This window comes from Rattus norvegicus, chromosome 15 (assembly GCF_036323735.1).
Source record: "Rattus norvegicus strain BN/NHsdMcwi chromosome 15, GRCr8, whole genome shotgun sequence".
In the NCBI taxonomy this organism is placed as follows: Eukaryota; Metazoa; Chordata; class Mammalia; order Rodentia; family Muridae; genus Rattus; species Rattus norvegicus.
The window spans coordinates 57,585,446-57,608,062 of NC_086033.1; the positions used below are offsets into that span (position 1 = coordinate 57,585,446).

The 22,617-nt window shown below is 47.9% G+C and overlaps 1 long non-coding RNA gene across 2 annotated transcripts; it reads right to left on the minus strand.

The window, feature by feature from the left end:
- LOC102549099 (uncharacterized) lies at positions 1-16,673 on the minus strand. Of its 2 annotated transcripts, XR_005494122.2 has the most exons (4): positions 16,386-16,673; positions 14,621-14,782; positions 1,312-1,419; positions 1-313 (listed from the first exon to the last, which is right to left on the minus strand). It is a non-coding gene; the product is annotated as an uncharacterized LOC102549099 (long non-coding RNA). The 2 variants fall into 2 exon arrangements; XR_360065.4 differs by lacking the exons at positions 14,621-14,782; positions 16,386-16,673 and adding an exon at positions 1,513-1,784.
- Between the last annotated feature and the right edge of the window lie 5,944 nt (positions 16,674-22,617).

The window sequence follows — 22,617 nt, forward strand, 5'->3', positions numbered from 1 at the left end:
TTTATTCTTTTTTCTTTTCTTTTTAAAGATTTATTTATTTATTTGTATGTGAGTACACTGTCGCTGTCTTCAGACACAGCAGAAGAGGGCATCGCATCCCATTACAGATGGTTGTGAGTCGACATGTGGTTGCTGAGAATTGAACTCAGGACGTCTGGAAGAGCAGTCAGTGCTCTTAGCTGCTGAGTCATCTCTCCAGCCCTCATTTATTCTTTTATTCTTTGAGTGTGCACATGGTGTGGCTTCTCCGTGAAGGTCAGAGGCCAGCTTGCGGGCGGGTGGTGACTCTCTCCTTCAGACGCATAGGTAGGTTCTAGGGATTGAACGGAGGACGGAGGACGTTAGGCTTAGTAAGAAGCAAGAGCTGTCACCTACTGAGCTGTCTCACCAGCCCAAGATTTTTACAAACCCTGGTTTTTAAGAAGTCATAATTTTCAGATTGCAAAGAAGACGGAGGAGCGCATGCAATGCGGTGGTGGGGTTTTGGGGTCTACGTTCTGATTAAAGCCTACCACTCAGAACTGGGAGAGATGTTGACCACTTAAGAGCCTTCAGTGCTGGGGTTGAGGATTTAGCTCAGCGGTAGAGCGCTTGCCTAGCGAGCGCAAGGCCCTGGGTTCGGTCCCCAGCTCTGAAAAAAAGAAAAAAAAAAAAAAAAGCATTCAGTGCTCTATCAGGAGACCTGACGGGGTCCCCAGAGCATGCGTGTTGGCTTACAGCCTGTATCCTCGGTTCTAGGGAAGCGGACATCCACTCGGGCCTCCAAGGGTTCCTGCGTGGATACTATGCACTTCTATTCCCCAAGGCATGCATACATGTTTTTAAAACTCCCGAAAAAAATAATGAAGCCCCGCCGTTCACTGAACCTTTTCACTCCAAAAAGCTCCTGGGATGAAGGAAACCCAGAAAAGCTTCATTATGTTGGGGCCATGCCTCAAAGACTGAAACATGTCAGTCACAGCCTCTAAACTGCATCCTTGGTTGCATCACAGAGCAAGCGGGGAGTCAAGACCAGACAAGCAGGCAGACTGTATCCCAAGCTTCTGAGGAAGGATGATCTGTCCCTATGCCGACAATCCCCTACCCTCTCTTTCCCTCCCTGTCTCGTTTCCCAGACGGGGTTTCTCTGTCACGCTGGCTGTCCTGTTGCTCGCTCTGTAAACCAGACGGGGCAGGCCTCAAACTCACAAAGATCCTCCCGCCTCTGCCTCCTGAGCACGGGGATTCACCACTGCCTGGTCAGACCGCCAAATGTTTGGGTTAAAGGAGTTTGCAACCGTTGGGGATTTAGCTCAGTGGTAGAGCACTTACCTAGCAAGCGCAAGGCCCTGGGTTCGGTCCCCAGCCAGACTGTTCTTCCGGGCTAAAATCTGCCGGTATCCCTTTTTTCTCTCCCCGTGTTGTTGCGCATCCTAGGAACTGTAAAATGCCAAGAAGGCGCAGGGTGAGCTGTCGTTATATAACAACATGACGCATTATCAGGCACCAAGCCCAACCCTACCTGTCACTCACCTTATTCTTACACAGTGACATTTCCCCAGATTGGTTTGTGACATTTGACTTGCTTTTTATGTTGCAAGCATTTTCTGCTCAGGTAAATAGCTCCTGTTCAAGGATCTGCGAGTAGCTCTTCTTTCAGGTTCTGCGGAAGAAGAGTGCTTCAACCCCCACCTCCCACCCCCTGCACCTCGCGTTGCTCATTGTGTAACAACAGTCTAAGTAGTGCAAACTTCTAGGAGCTGCAGGAGTCCAACCCCAGTTGTGTGGTCATTCCACAGCCACTTGAAGTCACCTACCCTGGCTGTTAACGCCCCTTCCATAGTCCAACTCTGCGGGGTATACTCGAAATTCTTAATTGCTAATTTTCAATTAGTTTACTCTTTCCCAAGAATCCCACCTAAGGAATAAAATTAAAAAGCTTAAAACCTGCTTTGTCTTTGTCTTGCTCTCACCCTTCCTGTGACTTATCCAGCGGTTTCCAGTGTTATCTCTGGGAGAAGGGAAGTTTTTCTTTCAATTTCCCATTTCTTCTGCACTAGTTACCGTGTGCGTGCGTGCATGTGTGTGTGTGTGTGTGTGTGTGTGTGTGTGTGTGTGTGTGTGTAGTATAATGTGTGTGTCATTATATAAGAACTTCTGTATATGCGGAGTGAAAGTCCATGTACCTTTTACTTGGGGATCTTGCCTGGGTTCATTCTCTCTGCCAGTTAAAGAATTAAAAGGCAGAAGAAATCTAACTTGTGATAAGTAAGAGTGGAGCAATCCCCAGCCCAGCAACCCGGAGCAGACGCAGCCAGCAGGAGAGACTCTGTTGAGTGAGGACGCACACACCTGCAGCAGACACACAGACAAAGGGCCCTTGGAAAACCGAGGGATGACCCAGGAAGCCAAAATTCTAGTCTCCCCTCCAGGGCCCGGGTTTTTAAGGTCTCTGAAGGGTCTTTCTCCCCTAACTGAGGGTTGGTCAGCTTGGAGAAAGGATGGCTTTCTCCACGACTGCTGTGTAACTGGGTTCTGACAGCCTTGGACTTGTTGGACGAGTCCATCGGCAGAGGCCCCCCCTGTCAGAAAGTCCCAGAAGGCCTTTGTTTAAGGATTTTCTCTCAGGTCAAGAGGCCAAGGCGTAAGAGGGGCATCTTAGAAATCTGCCACCTTAATTATCAGGGCCTCTCTCTGGGTGTCTGTCTATCGGGAAGTTTGTCTAACTCCTGTTCCCCATCAGTGTGTGGAGTCAGAGGAAACAGGCGTCACCCCCACCTAATCCCCTGAGACAGAGTCTCTCCCTGAGTCTGGAGCTAGGCTGGTAGGCAGCAAGCTCTGGTGGCATCCTGTCCCTCACAGAGGGGCTACAGGCAGGCCTGTAGCCACACTTAGCTTTTTTTTTTTTTTTTTTTTTTTTAAGAATTATTTATTTTACACATATGAGTACACTGTAGCTGTCTCCAGAAACACCAGGAGAGGGCATTGGATCCCATTACAGATGGTTGTGAGCCACCATGTGGTTGCTGGGAATTGAACTCAGGACCTCTGGAAGAGCAGTCAGTGTTCTTAATCGCTAAGCAGTCTCTCCAGTCTCCACGCCTAGCTTTTTCCGGGGGTGCTGGAGACTCAAACTCAAGTCCTCGGGTTTGCACTTGGTTCTCTTACCCACTGAGCCATCTCTGCAGACCCCAGACTAGGAATTTTCATGACTATAATATGCATTATTAGAAGTTTTTATTTAGTGTGGCTTTTTGAGGTTGTCATGTTATCACAGGCTTATCTCAGACCATAGCCAAGAATGACACGGAGCTTCTGATTCTTCTGCCTTTACCTCTCATCAGGTGTTGGGATCACAAACATGTCCTAGACATGTTTGTGGCCCTCAAGAGATCAGACTCAGAGTTCTGTGCCTGCTGAACAAGCATTGTACCAGTGACCTACATCCTAAAACACTGGAGATGTTATTTACAAATTAAAACATACAAGATACAGTTTGAGATATTCAGTATTTGATAATTCAATTTTATTTTTATGTTCGGTGAATACAGAACCAGTCTGTCAAATCCCTTTTTAAATCTCTCAACACCATCCACCTCTCTGCCCCAGACTGTGGAGGACATGTGAACTTGTGAACCTGCTTTGGTCAACACTGGCTTGACCTTTACCCAGTTTTGACTTTCGACTCTTGGACTCAAACATTTCACCTCCCTCTTAGAAAACTTGCACAACGTTTTCTTGGCTTTGAAAATTCTTTTGCTCTGCTTGCTTTTAAAGACGTGTGGGAGACACTGCAGCTGTGCTGTTCACTGAGCACTGAGCAGGCTCAGGCTAGGGAGAGTTGGATGGTGGAGAGGAGACTAGCTTTATGCCGATAACTGTTGAAGCTGAAGCGTGAGTAGGTGGGGGGTGCATTACACGATTCAGAATTTTTCATATTTATAAAATAAAGATGATTGACTTTGGACCCACTTCTAGGTCCCAAGAAGCTTTTAAAAAAAATCGTTAGCATTCCCGGTAATATACATCCATACCTTGACTGTATTAAATTTCATTTAGTCCTTTTTTTTTTTTTTTGGTTCTTTTTTTCGGAGCTGGGGCCCGAACCCAGGGCCTTGCGCTTCCTAGGTAAGCGCTCTACCACTGAGCTAAATCCCCAGCCCCTCATTTAGCCCTTATACTTCAGCCCTTGCTGGTTTTCAGTAGCCAGAGGAAAGGGTCTCCCTCTGGGAACCCAGCCTCCCATCACCTCAGTCCACCACCAGAACCCTCAGTGACCCTCATGCAGCCATCAGCACACACACTTTATTTTCCCGAATATTTTCCTTGCTCCCTGGCCTTTTTGCCTTTGAGTGAACGTTTTATCTTTTGAGTGGCTGCCCCTTTCCAAACCTAACTTATCTTAAAAGGTCCAGAGAAATAGCAGTGCCCACTAGAGGGCTCCCTCATCCTCTTCAGTCAACACCCCTCCCCGCTGGCCCTCCGCCTCGCCCCTGCCCCGGCCCTCCCGCCCGCCCCTCCGCCCCGCCGCCCCGCCGCCCCGCCCCTCCGCCCCTACCTCTTCTCTCCCTTGCCCCTGCCCTAACACGGTCCTCGCCCCACACTCCTCGCTGCCCCCCACCTCGTCGGAGCTTTGCTGAGCTGGTCTTCCACTACACTATGACGGATTTTAATGACTAATCTGGGGGCTTTTCCAACTTCAATTAAGACAGGCTACTTTAGCAGATGAACTAATTGCCTCGATACAGTTCTCTCCACTCCAAACTCCACAAGAGACGGACAGCTGTCGCTTGAAAGCACTGGTAAATTCCGCCCTTAGGAAGTCTGGATTGCTTGCAGGGCTTCAAGTTCAGCTGCTCTGGGTACAGTGGATGTCAAGTGGTGCGAGAGAAGGGCATGCCGACCCAGCTCCAAGGGACTGTGCCCTGAGGGCAGTGAGGCCCAATAGCATCAGTTCTTCTAGCTTTTCTAGAAAAGCCAAGGGTTTTGCCCAGATCCTTCCTAGGCCAAATGTTTGTGTTCGTTTTACGAAACAAAGAACATTATTTCTGTCATTAATAATTGCTGTATCTTTTTACTCTGATCTCCTCTCTGATAGAGTGACATTCTCCATCTGGGAGTGGGTGGCACCAATAGCTACAGACATTTCTAGAATCCAAATAAAGGGCAGTTGAGTTGGGGTACATTTTGTTTGTGTTGAAGTTATTTTTTATTCTTCATCTGTAGGCGTATGAGTTCATTGTGGGTAGGTGCCCTCAGAGGCCAGAAGAGGGCGCCTGAGTCCCTGGAGCCACAAGCCACTCTGACTTGGGTGCTGGAAACCCAGCTCCGGTCCTCTGCAAGAATGACAAGCAGGCTTGACTGCTGAGCCATCCGTCCAGTCTCTGATTTGAGTTTAATGGAACCCTGGTCCATCGTTCCCAGTCATTTGCATGACCGATCAAATGACTCCCAGAAATTCTCTCTTGTCCTCCACGGCAGTTCACATAAAACTGTGACTTGTAACTTAAAAGACCAAATTTCCAGTGCCCAGTAGAGGAAGCGTACAAATAGTGGTGGGAAAACAAGTTCTAAAGCACATGTGGCCAGAAGCCGGTGTGTAGAAACATCCAGTGTGGGGTTGGGGATTTAGCTCAGTGGTAGAGCGCTTGCCTAGAAAGCGCAAGGCCCTGGGTCCTCAGCTCCAGGGGGGGGGGGGGGGGGAGAGACAGAGAGAGAGAGAGAGAGAGAGAGAGAGAGAGAGAGAGAGAGAGAGAGAGAGAGAAAACATCCAGTGTTTCCTATGGGCAAATGTCTGCATGAAATTGTGCAGCCGAGTGGTTTTGTTGGGTTACTAGGATGGAAACCCAGCACTGGCAGCTCTTTTCAACCGTGAGAGACGCTAGACTTTCTCTTGCTTTTCTACGATTTTGTAAATATCTGTAGAATAAAAGAGGTGGCCAAGTAGCTTGCGACTTAATTAGAAAGCTGAGATACGGCAGATAATTCCTATAAATATGTTTTTGTTTTGTTTTGGAGTATGTCAGTGTCTTTGTTAGGGTTTCTAATACTGTGATAACCCACGTGACCAAAAGCGCGTGGGGGGACATGATGGGTTTGGCTCATTCCTTCACATCACGGTCTGTCCTCAGAGGCCGGAGGGGCAGGAGGAAGAACGCTGCTATTGGCTGGCTCCTCCTGAATTGCTCAGCCTGCTTTTATTACACAACCCAGGACCAACCTCAGTGGGCTGCACCCGCCCTCCTCAGCTGTCAATCAGGAAATGCCTTGGGCCTTGCCCACAGGTGATCTTATGGAAGCATTTTTTTCAATCTAGGTCTGGGTTTGTGCCAGGTTGACAAAACCCAGCAGCACAATCAGGATTTTAAAGCCTTGGACTTCTTTGTGATGCGTGTGATTATTTTTCTCATTCCAAATCACACAGTCTTGACCTTTGGGTTAGTTAGCTTTTTGTTGCTGTGACAAAATGCTTGAGCGAAACAGGTTAGGGGAGGAAAGCTGTGTTTGGCTCATGGTTTTAGTCCTCCGTGATAGGAGGGTGTGTCCTAGCAGAGAGTGAGGGGACAGGAGCTGGCTGTCGGGTTTCTCACTCTTATCCTATCTGGGGTCATGGCATGTGGGCACAGTGCGTCCTACATGGGGGGTCTTCGTTTAGTTGGTCCTTCCTGGAAACCGTCCGAGACACAGACAGACGTGTACTTCACTGCTCTTTGAGGGCATCTGTCAGTCCAATGGAGTTGACAATCAAGATGAACTATCGTTGTCTGCCCCCCGTTAGTCTGACAGCCAAACATCTCCTGAAACACATCAGCCGCCCTGCAAGAAGCTCACCCCTGTTTTACAAGGCAACCTGAATCCGATCCATCCATAAGGGTCTGAGTCATCTCAACAGTTGGAAATTGCTCAAAAACCCAAGATCATGGTTTTCTCAGAGACTCCCGGCCGTGTGCATAGTCTTTAAAATACACATTGCTTTTTTTCTTTTTTCTTTTTTCTTTTTCTTTTTTGCTTTCTTCAAGGCAGGGTTTCTCTATGTAGCCTTGGCTGTCCTGGAACTCGCTCTGTAGACCAGGCTGGCCCTGACCTCACAGAGATCCACCTGCATTCCCCTCAACCACCCAGTAATAGTACGTATTTCTAACATAGATTTAAAGAAAGAGGTCGAAAGTTCCTGTTCCACACGGAGGGAATGAGGCACAGAGAGAGAAGGAGGAGCAGGTCCTCAGTTTGGTTTGCATGGCTGTGATAAGACACCAGGACAAAAACCAACTTGAGGAGGAAAGGGCTGACCTGACTTACAAGGCCCAAAACGGTCTGTTGGGAGGGAAAGCAGGGCAGGAATCTGGAGGCAGGGACTAAAGTGGAATCGAGACGGGTGCTGCTTACTGGCTTACTCCTCCTAGCTCGTCAGGTCTGCCATCTTACCTACCTTAGGACCACCTGCCCAGGGGTGGCACAGGCCACAGCTAATCAGTCAAGAAAATGATCTACAGACACAATATAGGCAACCCAGTGGAGGCAGTCTCTTAACTGAGGTTCCTCTCCTCAGATGGCCCTAGTCACTATCAAGCTGCATGTACAAGGAGAACAGGGCAAGACAAACGTCCTGCCAGGCGAACATTAGGCCCTGAAGCTCCGTGTCTCAGATCTGAGGTGGACGTTGCCAGCTGCAGCCCATTCAGCTTATTCTCTGACTGACTCGGGCTGACTGCTCCCTGCCTATGGTTTCCACAGGTTTAGGTTTCTGTAGCTGTCTTAGACACACCAGAAGAGGGCATCGGATCCCATCACAGATGATTGTGAGCCACCATGTGGTTGCTGGGATTTGAACTCAGGTCCTCTGGAAAAGCAGTCAGTGCTCTTAACCGCTGAGTCATCTCTCCAGCCCCAGGTTTAGGTTTCTAAGACAGAATCTCACATTGAAATACTGGCCGGACTTGAACCTGCGGCAATCCTCCTGCTTTAATCTCTCAAGTGCTGGGATTACAGATATGAGCCAAAACGACTGGCTTCCCTTCTCTCCCCAGTCGAGAACATCCTCTATTTTCTTCTATGAAAAACACATGACTGCCTGTGCCTGCAGAGGCTGGAAGAGGATGTCAGGCCCCTGGGTGCTCAAGTCACAGGTGGTTAGGAGCTGCCCATGTGGGTGTTGGGAAGTGAACTCTGCAATCAGCATTTCAAACTGCCGAACCATCTTCTCTCCAGTCCCAAAGAGATTCTTTAAGACTTGTAACATAGCCGGGTATGGTATCCGGCATCCAGGAAGCAGAGGCAGAGGCAGGTGGATTTCAGTGAGAGCGAGGCCAGCCTGATCTACATACCAAGCTCCTGGCCAGCCAGAAGAGAGGGAGAGCCTGTCTAAAATGACAACAACAATAGCAACAACAACAACAACAACACAAATAAATACCCAAGCAGAGATGTGTAAAATAAGGTAACAGGATTTACATATGTTGTTGTAAAAATATAAAAAATAAAATGCTGTCTTTTATTCCCCACTAGATTCGGCACTGCAGGGCCCCAAGATATCTGGTAGACATCTTGCCAGAAGCACACATCCCAATTCCGCAGCGGCCCAGTGTCTCTAGCCGCTGCACAATTTCTTACACTTAAATCGCTACATGAAAGAATACACAACACAATAAGTTTAAATGCAATTGATAAGACATAATTGCCCACCTAAACATACACATCCATCCTTCAAGAACATAACAACCTGTAAATACACAGGGTGGAATCTTAACGTCAGCCTCCATGTTCTCTCCGCCACGGTTTCTCTTTCTCCTTCCCTCTTCCGTTCCCATCTCCTCCCTTTCCTTCAAACTTTTCTCCCGCCCATCCTTCCTTCCTTCTCATCCAATGACAGGCCTCATTCTATCTTGTACCTGCTTCAACCATGACATCATCCCATATACACATTATACCAATTATGATGAAATACAATTACAATATTAAAGATATGCACATTGTTATGTTGAATGGGAAGATCTATGGTGCGTCCAATTACAGCCAAGACACTGAAGGGATGAAGAGGGCTACTCACATCCCGGAGTGACAAAGTGATAGGCATTGCTGTCCCTACTGTGCGCAGTGCAGACATTTGTGATGCTTGTTCTCTTTCTACAAAGACAGACTTGGCCACCCCGCATGTCAATAATGAGGTACCACAGCAGCCCCCCGCTTGCCTTTTCTTGTGCTCAGCAGCAGCTTATAAATTTCCTGTAAGGAAAAGCCTTCCTGGGGCCAGAGAGATGGCTCAGGGGTTAAGAGCACCAGCTGCTCTTCCAGAGGTCGCGAGTTCAATTCCCAGCAACCACATGGTGGCTCACAACCACATATAATGGGATCTGATGCTTTCTTCTGGTGTGTCTGAAGACAGCTACGGTGGCACACATATAAAAAAGCCTTCCACGGCGTTCTGGGTCCAGGAGCTAAAGCTGTGTGTTTTGTTTGTTTTAATTTTGGTTTTTGAAGCTGCAGACCAAATCCAGGGCCTCAAACCTGCTAGGCAAGCACCCCACTGCTGAGCCCAACCCTCAATTTCTGGGACTTATTCATTTTAAATACATGCACACACACCGTGGATCGCAAGAGCAGACTCACACACACCCTCTCCACAGGGGGCTTGTGTGTTAGGCAGAGAAGGGGGGCAAATTTTTCTGTGGCTGTATGAGAAAGACCTCTCATAAGAGACAGGAGATGTGGCTCAGGAGTGAGTGTTGTATGTTCAACTCCAAACAGAACTGAGAAAGAACTGGAGAAGGTAGCCACAAGTGTTAAGTATAGGAGTCTGGGAGGGAGAGGCTGGGTGAGGCTTTGCTAAGGGGAAGGGGAGAACATCTGACGCCATCAGAGATGGAGGACATGTGGGAGATGCACTGAAGAAAAGCTTACCGGCGTCTCTCCTTGAAATAGCAAGGCAGACTTAAGCCAGCAAGTTTGTTGGCACGAAGAGTTTGCTACAGTGGGGTGCTGCATTAGGGGAGCAGGGGTTGTACCAACTCCAGAGACAAGAAAGGGAGCTGAGGCTTGCAGCTAAGGAACAGGACAGGGGTCCTCGTATAGAAAATGACTGAAAACATCAGGGTGTGTCACTCGGCTTCCCATCACTGGGACAAACACCAAAAGCACCTCATTATAAAGAGGGAAGGGTTCATCGGTCTCACATGGCTCACAGCCCTGGAGGTTTTGGTTCGTGCCTGGCCTACTCTTCTGGGCCTGCAGTAAGACAACAGTCAAGGCAAGCGTGCCTGGCGGAAGAGGACACCCATTCATGGTGGCCTGGAGGCGAAGGGAGGAAGAGGAGGACTTACGGTACCGATATCCCTCCCCTTCAAGGACACCCACCCAGGACTTAGTTCTCAAATTAAACCAGCCTCCCTGAAAGGTTCACTACTAACCTCCTGTGCTGGTTGGCTTTTTGTCATTGGGACATAAACTAGGGTCATCTAGAAAGAGGGGACCTCAATTGAGAAAATGCCCCCATCAGATTGGCCTGTAGGCAAGTGTGTGTGTGAAATCCTCTTGATTAATGGTTGATGTGGGAGGGTCATCCCTCTGGTCCTAAGTGCTGAGCAAGTCAGAAAGTAACCTGTTTCCATGAACCCCGCATCAGTTCCTGCCCTCTCTTCCTTCAGTGATGGTGTCATCTGAGAGCTGTAAGATAGCATGAACCCTTCCCCCCACACAAGAAGCTTTTGGTTATTTTGGTTAAATTTGGTTATTGATTATATTTGGTTATTTTGGTGCTCATCACAGCAATCTGTTAATTGGAATAGACCAGAGTAGGGGCAATTCTAAGGACGTCTCCAGTAAGCTTTGTGGTCCTGGGCCACATCTGTTGGGAAACACGCGGAACACCCATGGGCTAGGCAGTGACTTGTGGCTTGGCTACCCTAGAGAAAGCTCAGATCACCGTTGAGTTCACGTCCAGAGGGCTAGAAGGGAATGGAGGTTATTGTGTGGGGCCCAAGTGCCCCAACCCCCCACCCCTACCCCCGCCCTCGGCTTTAAGTGTCTGGTCTTTAGGAATTCTGCCAGGCTGTGGTGAGTGTAGGGGCCGGGGTCCGCAGCCAGGACACAAAGGAAGGTGCCTTCGGTGCCCTCCTGGTCTTGGAGACTGAGTTGCATTTAAAAAATCCAAACCCGAAACGAACGAACGCAGTCCTGGAGCCTCCTCCAACCCTCTGGCTTCCTTTCCCCAATGAGGCTCTCTCATGAGCCAGGGTGGGTGGGGAGGCAACTCATCGGTGTGACATTATCCATCTCCTCCTCCTCCACCAGCGTCTTTCCGGGGACGACAAGAAGCGGTACTGCCTGATGACAGAGAGTGGGCCACTGCGGTGGCAGCTACTTCATAAACAAACTGGCTTTGGCCTGGGGGAGAGAATGGATCCTAAAAGACTATTTGTAGTTCGCAGCGCTCAGGGCTCAAAGGCCTCCTCTGGCCTTTCGGTGATGGAGAGTCGCTTGGAGGAGGCGCCTGCTGAGCCAAGAGGTTCTGAGATGAAAGTGTCAGCGTGCCCGTATTGGGAGGGGCTGGGGGAAAGAAGGAAAGAGGCCAAGGAAAGCCGAAAAAGCCTCTTCTTGGTACAGTGACATTCCTTTGTGAATCAGGAGTCCGACCCACTCCTACTGGAGGAGCCTAGGCCTGGCCCGTTGCTTAGCAATGTGACTCGATGTTGCTAAAAGCCATCCAGGTGAAAACTTACTATGAAAGGCAGGTGGTACCAAGCAAATGGATTCTGCTGTATCTCATCGCGGAAATGCTTGGTGGCTAAGTGGAGGGGAAGGCAGTCTCGCTTCTATAAGCAGAAAGATATCAAACATTCCCCTGGGAAGAAGTGGATCTACTGGGACATTTCTGTTTGGCCCAAGTCTGTTGCTAATTATTGTATAGGTATTCAAGATATGAATTCCTATACAAGTGGTTAGTATGGGTTTCTCTTGAATTTATTCATTGTAGAGACTTAAGAACTCAATGTGCTAACCATACAGGCCCCACCCAGAACTCTTTGTCTAAAACTCCCTGTACACACATCTGCTATTACCCTATAGTGTCTCCTGTGGCTGTCTCACAGTATTATTGCTCTTTCCTACTCCAAAGGAAGGGGAAAGGCAGCCACGATGAAATTGTGGGGGTTCTAGATGAAAGGCCAAGCAAATTGAGACTTATTACCTGAATCCACGTCCCAGGGGTTCTGACAAGAGCAAAGGTAGAAACGTAAGAGACGGGTCAACTCTGGTGTTCTAGCTCTCACGCAAAATCTAACAAACTTCCCAATATCTTCTCTGAGGCTTTCCAGGAGAATTAAACTGGGCAATGAAACATCTTATTAAAATTATTAAAAATCTAATAATAACCAATTGTTTGCACTCTCTCTACATCTAGATAAGCAAGGAATAGCAAAATGTCTGTAAATGAGCAAAACAGTGCACAAGTGGCTGGGTTTTTTTCCTTTTTGAATACCATACTTCCAGCTGCTGCATGTACTGTGTGGGTAAGAAGACACCTCATTAAATTAACTGTGCGAGCTTCCTCTCTTTCAAAGGGCGGGGCCTGTCAGTTTGGGTGATGTGCTTCATTAGAAGGCCAGCAGAGGGAGCTCGTCTGCTACCTGAAGAATCCAAGGTAAATTGAAGCACAAAAGGGGCTGGGGGAGCTGGTGGCTGAAAAGGACCCTGATCGGGAACGGAGGGGGGACAGGGAGGGACGGGGAGGACAGGGGGGGCGGGGGCGGGGGGCGGGGGGCGGGGAGGGAGTGGGTTGAGGCTCGCTGGTGGGAACTGAAGGATGGAGAGGTGCTCATGGTTGGATTTCAAATTCTTTGTTTTTAGTTGAAGTTTGCTGCTGCTTAGCAGATAACTACGTGCTCAGCCCACCCTCTCAATTTGTCCTGCTCCCTGGGGGTCCTTAACCAATGACCAGTTACAATCCACGCAACCATGAATGAAGAGAACAATCCAGAGGGTGGGGTGTGTATCCACAGAGGAGAGCAGTGAGTGATAAAAACCCCAAGTAAGCATGTGTTGCAAGGTTTAAAAAAATCTGACTGGAGGCAGAAAGGGGGCAGCAGATAGAGGCCAGCACACAGAACACCTGAGTTCCATCCCTGGTGACAGGAGAGAACTGACACCAGAGGGCTGTCCTCTGACCCCCACACCTGTGCCAGTCATGTGGGCCTGGGCACACATGCACACAAGAAAGGAAGAAAGGAAAAAGAAAGGAGGGGGGGGGAGAATTAATTCTGTGGCTGGTGAGATGTCTCTTTAGGCAAAGGTACTTGCCACCAAGCTTGACAACTTTAGTTCAACATCCTGAACCCACAGGGAGGAAACTGATTCTGAAAGTTGCAAGTTGTCTCTGACCTACACACACACACACACACACACACACACACACACACACACACACACACACACACAAGAAAGTAAAAAGAATTCGAAGTAGGTAGCTTTTATTTTGAAAGATATGCTAATTGCTTGCATCTTGTTTAGCATGACTCACTGAGTTAATTATATATTACTGTTACAAAATAACCCTCAACCATGGTCTATAAAACAACAAACATCATCTGGAAGTTCTGTAGGTCAAGATCCAGGGACGGTGTCAGCCCAGCCGATGGTGTCAGCTTGGGTCTCCCTTACAGGTTTCGTAAAGCACCATCTGTCATCATTTTACTGACTGGTCTACCACTTTTTTTTTTTTTTTAATTAACTTGAGTATTTCTTATATACATTTCAAGTGTTATTCCCTTTCCCGGTTTCCGGGCAAACATTCCCCTCCCCCCTCCCCTTTCTTATCGGTGTTCCCCTCCCCATCCTCCCCCCATTGCCGCCCTCCCCCCAACAATCTAGTTCACTGGGGGTTCAGTCTTAGCAGGACCAAGGGCTTCCCCTTCCACTGGTGCTCTTACTAGGATATTCATTGCTACCTATGAGGTCAGAGTCCAGGGTCAGTCCATGTATAGTCTTTAGGTAGTGGCTTAGTCCCTGGAAGCTCTGGTTGCTTAGCATTGTTGTTCATAAGGGGTCACGAGCCCCTTCAAGCTCTTCCAGTTCTTTCTCTGATTCCTTCAACGGGGGTCCTATTCTCAGTTCAGTGGTTTGCTGCTGGCATTCGCCTCTAGAACAGCCACTTTTGGGATAGCCTCAGCACTCCCAGAGCTGAGGCAGGATTGCTGAGTTTGAGGTCAGCCTGGGTTATGTGGTGGCTTCTCAAACAAAACAAACAGAAAGAGGGAAAAAATCATATTAGAGGTTTAGTTCCCATGAGTGCAACGTCTCCTCCTGTGGATTAGGAAGCAATTTCTTGAAGACATGTGTGTTCAGAGCATGTCCTATCTTTTTTTAAAAAAAATTAAAATTTATTTTATGTGTATGTGTTTTGCCTGCATGTATGTTGTGTACTACATGTGTGCCTGATGCCCTTGGATGTCATAAGGAGACATCAGACACCTAGAACTGGAGTTACAAATGCTTGTGAGGCACCCTGTGGGTGCTGGGTAATTCCCAGGGCCTTTGCAAGAACCACAAGCACTCTAAAGTCCCAGTATGACCTGTCTTTAGCAAAACACATATTAAGCACATGTACTCTTCAATCATGACAACAATGTCTTAAGAAGAGCAAGTCACCTACCTTCTGGCTGGGAACACTCCCCTTGTTCCTTTCTGCATGCGAACATCTTCTAGCACAGGGTGAGTTATGCTGCACAGTAAGTCCACTTCTGCCTCACTCTTGCTGTATAATGAGCAACTCGAGCCTTTCCTGACTCCAAGCCTTTCAAAGACTGAAAGACAGCTGGGGTGATTTTTACATTATTTTTTTTTTCTCAAGGGATCAAGGTTTTTTTTTTTTTTTTTTTTTTTTTTTTTTTTTTTTTTTTTTTCCCCCCCCCGGAGCTGGGGACCGAACCCAGGGCCTTGCGCTTCCTGGGCAAGCGCTCTACCACTGAGCTAAATCCCCAACCCCGGGATCAAGGTTTTAAGCCCCAACCCTACCCCCAACTGGAGAATGGCTATGAACTGAGAGTTCTGACCTGAGTGACCTTGTACAATATTAAAAAGCAAAGAGAGGGGGCTGGAGAGATGGCTCAATGGTTAAGAGCACTGATTGCTCTGCCAGAGGTTCTGAGTTCAATTCCCAGCAACCACATGGTGGCTCACAACCATCTGCAACACAATCTGATGCCCTCTTCTGGTGTGTCTGAAGACAGTGACAGGGTACTCACTTATATAAAATAAATAAAATCTTTCAAAAAAAATAAAAAGCAAAGAGAGCCATAACTCCCATTGACAGCTGAGGTGGTGTTCAAGCATTCAAGAGCTGTGCCACTGATCCCAACTCAATAGAGACTCTGTAGCAATTCCGAGAGAGAGAGAGAGAGAGAGAGAGAGAGAGAGAGACAGAGAGACAGAGAGACAGAGAGACACAGAGACACAGACACAGAGACACAGAGAAACAGACACAGAGAGATACAGAGAAGTGGGGAGGGGAGAGAACGGGAAGGGGAGAGGGAGGGGAGGAGAGGAAGGAGGGGAGGAGAGAGGGAGGGGAGAGGGGATGGGGAAAGGAAAGGGTGGTGGCCAGCTTCAGGATCTCAGTGACCTTTAGTGGAAAGCGCTTGCCAGCCTAACGCTCTGTCAAGAAAGCCAAGCTGGCAGCACTACACTAGAACAGGAACCTCACAGAGATCATGAACCCCCCTCCCCAAGCATGACATACAAATTACTTCATATATAAAATTACTTCATATACAAAAAACATCAGTCAAAGTTAACATCACGGAGGGATCTGGCTGTTGCTTTTGAGGATAAATATTAAGATCAGAATAAGGACAGCTCGAGAGCAGAAAATATCGAAGGAATTTCCTTGCAGAGCCATGTTAAAAAGCAGGGTATGTGGCTGTGGTGTATGCTGGGTATGCGGGGTATGCTGGCCTTTAGTCCCAGCACTCCCAGGCACTCTTTGAGTTCAAGGCCAGCCTGGTCTGCAGATCGAGTTCCAGGACAGCCAGGGCTACACAGAGAAACCCAGTCTGGAAGGAAAACAAAACAAAACAGAACAACAAACTCTGAGGTGTGGTGGTACCTGACAACTGGTACTTAGTGGATGCAGAACACTCCCTAGTCCCAAGTGGGTGCCCCGCCCGCTGAGGTGGTCTGTAAGGGTACCCCGGACTCAATAGTACATAAACACAAAGAGTCTCATTCTGCAGAAGTCCAGCATGCTGGGGCTCCCATTACCAGAATAGACACTCAAGTGAGCTTGCAGGCCCAATTTAAAGCACATTAGGGAATTCTGGGGCAGGAGACCTCTGTGTGAATCTGTTGGGTCATCTCTATGGACATTCCATTACCGGGCTGTGGGGGCTGGAAACCTGCTGGGGGGTCTGGAGACTTACTGAGGAAGAAGCTGAGGAAGTCTGGAAACTGCTGACCCATTGTCCTTGCCTCAGGCCCGGTGGCTGGGACATTCCATTACCTTGTCATGAAGGCTGGAGCCTGGGTTTTTTCTATTAGTAGTTGACCTGCCTGGACTTGCCCAGTTCTTAGCTTAGTCTCCTTAACTGCCAACTTGAAGTCTGTGGTGGAATCAGCCTGGTCTCCTCAGTCTGTAAATGGATATGGCACAGCGGGGACATGCAGAGGTGGTTTGACCAGGTGCTTATCTTCAGGGTGAACAATATAAAACACAACAGTATTTCTCTCTTTTTAAAAAGTTGAGAAAACTCTCTGGGGGTGGGGTGGGGATTAGGATATCGAGAATGTGTGATGTCCCATATTTAGGTCCTCAGAAGCCTGGTCATGTACCCTAAGGCAAAGTCTGTGGATGATGAGTCCTTCTCCCTAGACAGAGTCCTCACTAAACATCTCATCTTGTTTAAAAAAAATGTGAAGCAGTAGGCAAGAATCATCCACGGGGCGGGCAGTCGGCACAACAGTGATCCGGCGAACACAGAGAAAATAAACATTATTCAGGGGATAGAGGGAAACGTCGGCCTCTAATTAGCGTCGTCAAAGAGATCCACAGAGGCAGGGCTTCCAGAAACAAAGAAAACAGGAGAAGAAGTCTTGGAAACGAAAACATTTAATTAAAATATTTTAGGGGACATGATTGAAACATAAGAAAAAAGAGAACCCTCTCAGAACACACATTTTTTTTTTTTTTTTTTTTGGTTCTTTTTTTCGGAGCTGGGGACCGAACCCAGGGCCTTGCGCTTCCTAGGTAAGTGCTCTACCACTGAGCTAAATCCCCAGCCCCCAGAACACACATTTTTAAAGGCCAAGGAAAGGGATGAGGATGGAAAAAGTCAGTCTCTGACCAGGTAGACCCGAGTGTCCAGGGCGGTCAGGTGGGCCAGGAGCTTTACACCCACGGAGCCACTTCTTCCCGCTCTTTTTCTTCAGCCGTTATGGAGCTACGGTGTGGATGGAGTGTGGTTGTGGATAACTTAGTAACACCTCTCCCTCCTCCTCCCCCTTCCCCCTCCTCCCCTTCCCCCTTCCCCCTCCTCCCCTTCCCCCTTCCTCCCTCCTCCCCTTCCCCTCCTCCTCTCCTTTCCCCTTCCCCTCCTCCTCTCCTCTCCCCTTCCCCTCCTCCTCTCCTCTCCCCTTCCCCTCCTCCTCCCCTTTCCTCTTCCCCTCCTCCTCTCCTCTCCCCTTCCCCTCCTCCTCCCCTTTCCCCTTCCCCTCCTCCTCCTCTTTCTCCTTTCCCCTCCCTTCCCCCAACTCCTGGGCAGACACACACTAGAGTCTTTCCAGGCTCAGCCTTGGTTTTGTTCTGTTTTGCCTGGATTCCCCTGTGCTATTGTCTGTACCCCTTTTAGAAGTGAGCACCCTCCCAGAGGAAGCAGTCAGCGTTTCTGTGAGCAGCAGACAGTTGAAGTCACACTGTGTGTGGATCTAAACACTGCCTTGATTCTACTGTTTTTTCGTTTGTTTGTTTTGTTTTTCAGGAGCTAGATCACTAACAGTTTACAAGCCTGTTATGAAATTCTGGAGAAACAAGCTTTCTTCTCTTCTCCTTCTCCTCTTCCTCCTTCTTCTTTACACCAAGTCTCTTTTTTAAATTTTACTTTATGAGCACACTGTAGCTGTCTTCACCAGAAGAGGGCATCGGATCCCATTACAGATGGTTGTGAGCCACCATGTGGTTGCTGGGAATTGAACTCAGGATCTCTGGAAGAGTGGTCAGTGCTCTTAACCACTGAGCCTTCTCTCCAGCCCCCTTCTATGGCCTTTTAATGCACGTGCATCACTGTACCTTACTCATCTTTGTCCACTGCTACCCTTCCCAACCCTAATCCTCTCCTTCAGACCCCAAAAGTACCCCTCCCAATCTCAAGATGTGCATTCTTCTTCCCTTTGAGACAATGGCTCTCTATGTCGTCCTAGCTACCCTGGAGCTCACTAAGTCGACCCCACAAAGATACACGTGCTTTTAAAATATTCTTATTATTTATTTCTGTATATGTACAAACACGTATGTACATATTCATACTTGCCTATATGTATGTGCACCAAACATGTATGTACATATACATACTTGTTTGTCTGTCTGTCTGTACCACATGAATGCCTGGTGCCCTAGAGAATTAGATGCCCTGTAAGTGGAGTTACAAATAACTGCGAGACAACATGTGTTTACTGGGAATTGAACTCGGGTTCTCTACAAGGACAGCTAGAGCTCTCTCCAGCCCCGATGCATTTTATTTTTTAAAGATTGCATTTTTACTCTCTAATTTATGTGTATGTGTGTATATACACATGTGCAGTTGCTCTTGCAGGCCAGAAGAGGGCACTGGGACTCCGGGAGGTAGCAGATGTGAATGACCCGATGTGTCTGCTGGGAAGCTAGCTCTGGTCCTTTAGAAGAACAGTGTGTGTTCTTAACTGATGAGCCATCTCTCCAGCCCCATAACCATTATTTATAACTGGTAATGCATTATTTATAACTAATAATGCATTATATGATAAACTGAAGTAGTGTGATTAGGAGTTAGGCTTACAATAATCAGTAAATTGGTTATTTCTGGCCTGATTTCTTTCTTTTCTTTCTTCTCTTTCTTTCTTTCCTTCCTTCCTTCCTTTCTTTTTTGCTGGAGGCAGTTCTGTAACTTTATTTGACATTCAGCAGTTAGTTCTCACCCACATTGATCGTCTGTAGATTTTCGAACGTGGTAATGGGTACGTAAGTTTCCAGTGTGTAGAGCTTGCCTGGCGAATCCTCATCCTTACTACACTTTCTGGACAAACGTACTCGGATGCTGTACAGAACATTCTTTATTCCCTTGTCCCAGACAGCTTTATTGAGCCTGGTGTCAATGCGCATCTCTGGAGCCCCCATTGCCTTCATGGCAAATTTCTGAATTCCTTTGAGTGCCCGAGGAGCACGCTTCTTGAAGTCCACTCCATGAATTCACTTGTGAATCTTGATGGTGTATTCTCAGGTCACCACCTCCTTGATGGCAGAATGGCCCTTTTCTCCACCCTTCTTTGCTGGAGCCATTCTTCCAGGCCCAAGTTGGAAAGGAAGGGCGCGAGGGATTGTGGGATGGAAAGTCGCGTAGCCATACAACCCTAGCCTGATTTCTTTTGATTCTTTTTAATTGCTGTTAAATGGGACCTGGCCTGTTTCAAACTGGTTTTGGCCAGCCCAGTGCACTCTCCTTGTCTCCCCTTTGTAAACTAGAATTCTGCCTTTACCCATCAGGTGTCCCTGAAGCCAAGTGAGAGGCTGCGTCAGGAGCCAGAAAAACTGAGTAAAGCAGCGGTGGGTCAAGCCGACCCAGCTTCCCAATGTCCTTAGAAAGGCTTACCCTACATCTGGCTCAGCATGACTTTATTAACCACCCAAGCTCAAGGTCAGCGTGAGTGATTTTAGCTCTCGTGCTAGAATTGCTGTTCAACCTAATTTAAATTGGATTGGCAATTCAGCCTTCATGAGCTGTGGCATTAACCACCCCCTTCCCCAAAGTAGATCCTGTGTAGGTGTAGCCTCTACTTCGAAAAAAAAAAAAAAATAACAGAGCCATGCAGTCTCTTCAGCTGAGGCCTGGAGGCGCAAACAGTTGTTTTCAAAATAAGGTTTATTCATCTTTCAGAAGACTTACGGAGTCCTACGTCAAGCTTCTTCACACCATGAGCCACCATCTAAGCAGTCCTGGAATCCACATCGAAGTTCTCTCGTGCATGGTGATGATGTGAGGAAGGGCGTTGGAAGGTGAGGTCATGGGGCTAGAGCCTTCCTGAGTCACAGAACAACCTGTGGGAGTTGGTTCTTTTCCTCCACTATGTGGGGCCTGAGGTGCAAACACAGTCATCAGGCAAGCTGTTTCACCCACTGAGCATCTCGCTTCTCCACCCTTCTCCTATTTGAGAGGATGTATCCCAGCGTGCAATGGGCCTGACAGCAACTGAAGTACTTGCCTTCTCAGCAGTGAGAAGAGGCCTTGTGACATTTACCCCCAGTGCCCCTGTCCATCAGAGACAGACATCAGAGCTTTGAGGCGAGCTGACTGTATCCTCCTTTCCTTCTGACACTGTTGAGAACAGGCTCACCTCAATGTTTAGATGTTGGGAGGGTGTGAAAATGCTTCACACTCTGTGGAAACTGGGCTCTGAGTTTTGAATTTGGATCTGTTCCCTGGCCATCGACATGCAATTTGATGTGGACTAGCAGCATCCAGGCAGCCATGCCGGCACAAGGTAAACTCCACACTCCGTAGAGAAGTGTTGCTAGGCTAGGCTGAATTAAACATGTTTTCAAATTGTGACAGGCTCATCAGGATGCAACTTCACAGTGAAGCCCTGAAAGACTTGTCTGTCTGTCCTTCCTTCCTTCCTTCCTTCTCTTTTTTTGGTTTTTCAAGACAGGGTTTTTCTGTGTATGTAGCTCTTGCTGTCCTAGAACTCACTCTGTAGGAGAGGCTGACTTTGAACTCAGAGCTCCGTCTGGGACTATGTGCCCTTTTACCTTAGGTTCCAGTGTCAGGGCTCACACTGTCAGTGTAGCTTGTCTCTTGAGTTTCCAGGGCAGGGGGTGCAGGGTGAGGTGGGCTGCCACTAAGTTACTTCAGGAAACCCTTGGTGTTTCCTATAGGTTGTCCACGAACAGGAAGACTTCCACCAAATGACACTTCCAGTTGTCTAGTTGACAGTGTATGACAAACTCAATTGTTTTGAGTCTTGGCTGGTCACCATCAGTTATTATAGAATTCTGTGGGAAAACAGAAGTTGGGGGGTCCTACCAAGGGATGCGCCTCAGTAGGGGTTAATAGCCAGCATTTTGTCCTGATCTCCCACCCAGGATTCTGGTGACCAAAAGGATTAGAGGCCATGGGGTGCTGTGGTGCCCTGAGTGTTGGAGAGGCCTGTGCTTCACTACTAAAAAGATGGTGTGGTCTGAATGATGTTTTCCATCCCCCAGTCTGCAGAATGAGACAGAGTTGTCACATTTCTGACATGCTGACAAGGCTTTATTAGTGCACAAGGGTCATGTGCCAGAAAAGAGGTCAGGAACTACTAAATTGTGGCTAACTGTGTACCTGGTGGGTTACTGCAATCTAGGTTGTTGTTGTTGTTGTTTGGTTTGTCTGTCTGTCTGTCTGTTTGTTTGTTTGAGATAGGGTTTTTCTGTGTAGCCTTGGCTGTCCTGAAACTCACTCTATAGCCCAGGTTAGTCTTGAACTCAAAGATTTGCCTGCCTCTGAGTGTTGGGATTAAAGGTATTTGCTGCCACCACCAGGTACAATTTAGTTTGTGTGTGTGTGTGTGTGTGTGTGTGTGTGTGTGTGTGTGTGTGTGTTTGGAGATAGTCTATGTAGCTGAGGCTAGCCTCAGTCATTTGATTATCTTGCTGACACCTTCCTGATTGCTGGGGCCACAGGCCTGCACCACCACGTTTGGCTTCTTTGCTCACTATGCATGCAAGCAGACAAGCCCTCCATACAGCTTAACCCAACCCTCTAGACTGTGTGTTCTCTTCTTTACATAGGAGTCATAGGAACTCTAGAACTGGATGGAATGGCCATTTTCTTCATAAACCCACCATTGTCCACTGATGAATCCCCAGTGTTCTCAGGATTTGTGCAACTCAGGTCTTAGATCCCTGGTGCACACATCGTAGTAGCTGGCTCACTTGGAGGCTGCTCTCTTCTTTTCTTGAGCTCAGGTAGACACACCCTTCCTCAGGAAGCCCTTTACTTCCTTGGGAAGGCCTTGCTACCCAAAATCTACCCCATGTGGAAACCTCCCATATCCAAACATCAGGTTAGGTGCTAGCAGTGAACAGAGAGCCATCAGATTAATCTGCTAACAGTGGTTCCTCACCTTCCTAATAGAGTTGCTCATGTCCTGGTGACCCCCCACCATAGATTTAACTTCATCCATAACTGCACTATTGCTATTGTTAGGAAAATTACAATATCTGATATGTAGGATGGTCTTAAGCGACCCCTGTGAAGATGTCATTTGACCCCTGAAAGAGTCACAACCCACAGGCTGAGAACCCCTGATGTAGCTCTGGAGGTGGGATTTGGAATGAGTGGCAATTGGCTGGGCTAAAATCCATGTAAAACTGAAGTATGTGATTAGAAGGTGTGAGGGCCTGACTCAAGCAATAAGAAAAAACAA